The sequence below is a fragment of the Tarenaya hassleriana genome, unplaced genomic scaffold (assembly GCF_000463585.1).
Source record: "Tarenaya hassleriana unplaced genomic scaffold, ASM46358v1 Cleome95, whole genome shotgun sequence".
In the NCBI taxonomy this organism is placed as follows: Eukaryota; Viridiplantae; Streptophyta; class Magnoliopsida; order Brassicales; family Cleomaceae; genus Tarenaya; species Tarenaya hassleriana.
Genome location: NW_010971897.1, coordinates 406,831 through 411,373, shown reverse-complemented (window position 1 = coordinate 411,373; position 4,543 = coordinate 406,831).

The window sequence follows — 4,543 nt, the reverse complement described above, 5'->3', positions numbered from 1 at the left end:
TAACGGGAAAAGTAATGCATTCATAAATCAATGAATCAATACAAAGTCAAAATGTCATATCACGGATCATCCTAGAGCATCACAACCAACAGAGGCTAACCATGACTTGTAGATCGGGAATGGTTCTCGAGGCTGCTGTCACTGCGAATGAACCTACAGGGTCACACACCATTAGGGATGGACTTATATGTGAAGTATCAGAAAGGAAGACTTGGATTTGGTCGAACAAACAGTTTTTCGGATCGAATCAGAGTGTCGGGACGAATTCAGCCTTCTGACTCGGACCGAGTCAGTATTTGACTCGGACTGAGTCAGTTCCATGGGCCGAGTCAAAGGGTTGACAATTGGCTTGGGCTGATTCGTTCTGACTCGACCCAGTCAGAGTTCTGACTCGGACCGAGTCAATACTCGGAAAAAGTCTCTTTTCACAAGGATTAGGGTTTCTAACTTATAAGGAGGTGTTGGACGCCGTCCTAATAGTTCTAGCTCCCGGGATTAGATCCCACTTGATATACTTCACAGATCCTAGCAGATCGGTTCCAAAAAACGTTTGGAATCCTTTCCGTCGGTGTGGATACGTGTAGAGGGACTGTAACTTCAGTCCTAGGTGATTAAACAGGCCCCGGATCGACTCCTACTTTCGTTTCTTCAAGAAAGAGGTAAGTATTCGATTCCCACGGTGATATACACGATTTTACGGGGTTTTACGGATGAGTTTGGTTGCGTGTGACGTTTGGCTAGGTTTAGATCTTTTTCTTCCGCTGCATGAAACCTAGAAACCAAACCCTAGAACGATGAGATCGCATGCTAGGAACCCATACCGAAACCCAACAGTGGTATCAGAGCCTGGTTCTCTGTATATCGTCGTGCTTGTTGCTTGCCTACATGATTTTAATGGTTAGAATTGCATGATAGGCTTGATCTATGCATGTTTAATAATATTATGAATGTTATTTGATGCATGGATAAGTTTCTAAAAGTAGAGGCTTGATGGCGCATCGAAATAGGGTGAATTCCTAATTTTCGTAGCATGAAAGTGTCTCTCAGAGTTTTGACTCGGACAGACAGAGTTTTGACTCGACCGAGTCAAAACGACAGAGTCAGAACGACAAATCAGAGTTTTGACTCGGGCAGAGTCAAGTGTTGACTCGACAGAGTAAGAACGAATCAAAATCGAACAGACTTGACCTCAGAGGCTTCTGACTCGGACCAAGTCAAGTGTTGACTCAGACTGAGTCAGTACAGAAGGTTGTCTAGTTGTCACGTTTTTGGTTCGGACTGATTTGGGGAGATTTCGGCTTCTGACTCGGACCGAGTCAAGTATTGACTCGGACCGAGTCAGTTGGCCAAGAGATTCTGTATATAGACGACTCAAACGAACTAAGAGTAGTTCATCTGAGTTGATCAGAACAACTTGACTGGAATGACTTGAATTCAGTCAAGGTATCCTGGTGTTCAAGACAAATGAAGCCTCATGTTTAATCTCAAGCTATTACCGCCCATTAGTAGAGCAACTGTCAAGGCCTCGATCGTCATGGTTACGGGTCATGCCCTAGCTGAGCGTGCCTGATTATCTTGGTGAGGGAGTATGGAGAAATCGTGATTCTCATAGCAATATGGTTGAGTTTGAATTGGGTTATCAAGTCGGACTTGGACCTGATGGTAAGGATGGGATGAGGAACATCCAGTGATAGCGTATCACTATCCCATACTCATCTAGGAATCACATAGGATGTGATTGACAATGTGTTGTCTACCTAAATAGCATGTTTTGGAGCGTCATGCCCTAGCTGACTCAAAAGCATGTGAAATATGGATCCTAACTCACTTAGAAACTCATTGAGGGTGTTTTTCTTAGTGGAAGCCTGTCATATTGCATCTATTGTCTATGTTAGTATGTGTACTAAGCAACGTGCATGTTTTATGTCTTTTGTTTGTCTTTTTCTGTAGAATATGACTACTACAGGTAATCTGGCTAATCTCTCCATGCGATCCATCCTGGATTGGGAGAGACTCACTGGTGGAAACTTTCTCGACTGGTACCGCAACCTGAGAATTGTTCTCAGGCATGAGCGGAAGCTCTACGTGCTGGAAGAAGCCGTTCCAGAGGATGAACCAGCGGCCAATGCGCCCAGGGCTGTCAGAGATGCTTACCATAAGCACATCAATGACAACCTGGACGTGACCTACCTGATGCTCGGATCAATGTCGGCTGAGTTGCAGAAACAACTCGAAGGAACTGATGCCTTCGAGATGATCGAGCATCTCAGGACTATGTTCGAGTGACTCCACCTGGAACGCCACAATGGAATGGCATTTCCGAGAGGAGGAACCGAACCTTATTTGATATGGTACGGTCTATGATGAGGTAGGTCAATCTTCCTAAATCCTTCTGGGGATATGCTTTGGAAACGGCAGCGCTTATACTGAACAACTGTCCAACAAAGTCGGTTCAGAAGACTCCATATGAGATATGGACTGGGAAGCGTCCCAGGTTAGCATTCATGAAGATTTGGGGATGTGACGTTTACGTGAAACGTCTTGCTTCTGATAAGCTATCCGCCAAGTCTGATAAATGCATATTTGTGGGTTACCCTAAGGAAACTAAAGGGTACTGGTTCTACAACCCATCTGAGAACAAAGTGTTTGTTGCTCGGAATGGATCTTTCTTGGAGAGAGAGTTCGTCTCCAAGAGAGTTAGTGGGAGTAGAATAGATCTCGGAGAAGTTCGAGAACCACAAATAGTCGAAGAACCGAACGAACAGGTCGAAACAGTCCAACCTGTATCACGAGTTGTTGAGACAGCACCTCCTAGTGTACCTCGGAGATCTAATAGAATTCGCCAAGAGCCTACAAGATATGGATTTCTTGTGACTGGAAACGACGAACTCATGTTGTTAGAACATGACGAGCCTACGTCATATTCAGAGGCTGTGGCGAGTCCGATTCCGAAAAATGGCACCATGCCATGGAGTCTGAGATGCAGTCCATGTGCGACAACAAAGTATGGACTTTGGACGACTCATTCGATGGTATTAAGACCATTGGATGTAAGTGGGTTTTCAAGAAGAAAACCGACATGGATGGCATCGTGCATACCTATAAGGCACGACTCGTCGCGAAAGGGTTTCGGCAGATTCATGGTATAGACTATGATGAAACCTTTTCACCAGTTGTGATGCTTAAATCCATACGGATTCTGCTGGCCATAGCTGCGTATTATGACTACGAGATATGGCAGATGGACGTCAAGACCGCATTCCTTAATGGGAATTTGCTCGAGGATGTGTACATGACACAACCCGAAGGTTTTGTTGATCCTAAGAGTCCGAGGAAGGTGTGCAAGCTTCAAAGATCCATTTATGGATTGAAGCAGGCTTTGAGGAGCTAGAATCTTCGATTTGACGAGGCAGTCAAAACGTTTGGCTTCCTGCAAAACGAAGATGAGCCATGCGTTTACAAGAAGGTCATGTTGGTTTGGTGCTCTATGATGTTCTGTTTATGAGCTATGATTATGATACATTTGATGTATTGACACTTTCTATAGTTTTATGGATTAGTGTTTGATTCTTGTCTGAAATAGACGACGTTCGTCTATAGTGTGGCCACACATTTCTACAGTCTCGCTCACACGAGGGGCCCCGCGATATCTCTCTCTTTTACGAGAGGTACAAATTCCGTCTTGACTATCTACAATCCAGTACATGATTCGTTTCGTACCTGATACACGCCTTTATAGTCCTCCTGTTACGCAGGACGTTTGACGTAATCAAAGCACGCAACTCCTCATGTTGGATTCCGTAGATATCTCAGGTCTTAGGATCCAATCATGGAACCGTCATATGAGATTCAAGTCATGACGCTAGTCCATGTGACAATCTCATGCGGGTCATTCCAGTATTCCGTTCTCCAACGAATACCTATGACTGTGATCGTATCCAAATACTTATGATCATCTATATGATCATCAATCACACATCATACTAGTCTTATTATGTCGTTATTCCCATAACGACACAAGACTAGGGAGTTTAGTATCATTCCTAATGATACATGGATATCATAACAGATCTACACAATTCGATCTATAACATTAGTACCAAGCGGTTTAAGCCGAACGACTTAAACCCGACCTATCTCTGGCATTGTCGACTTGGCCACATCAACGAGAAACGCATAGCGAAGCTTCATTCTGATGGACTTCTTGATTCTTTTTATTATGAATCAATCGAATCATGTGATTCCTGTTTGATGGGCAAGATGACAAAATCTCCTTTTACTAGAAAAGGAGAACAGGCTATAGAGTTGCTAGAACTCATACATAGTGATGTATGCGGTCCTATGAGCTCGGTCGGGTTTTAGTCGTTCGGCTTAAACCGCTTGGTACTAATGTTATAGATCGAATTGTGTCCAGATGGTTTATCATCCAAAATATAAAGGCCATTAAATAGGTAACCATTACCATAAAATAAAGCACCTCTATAAATAGATAAAGTTTTGTTCTCAATAACAAAACGAAAACCATCAGAATCCAAACATGAAA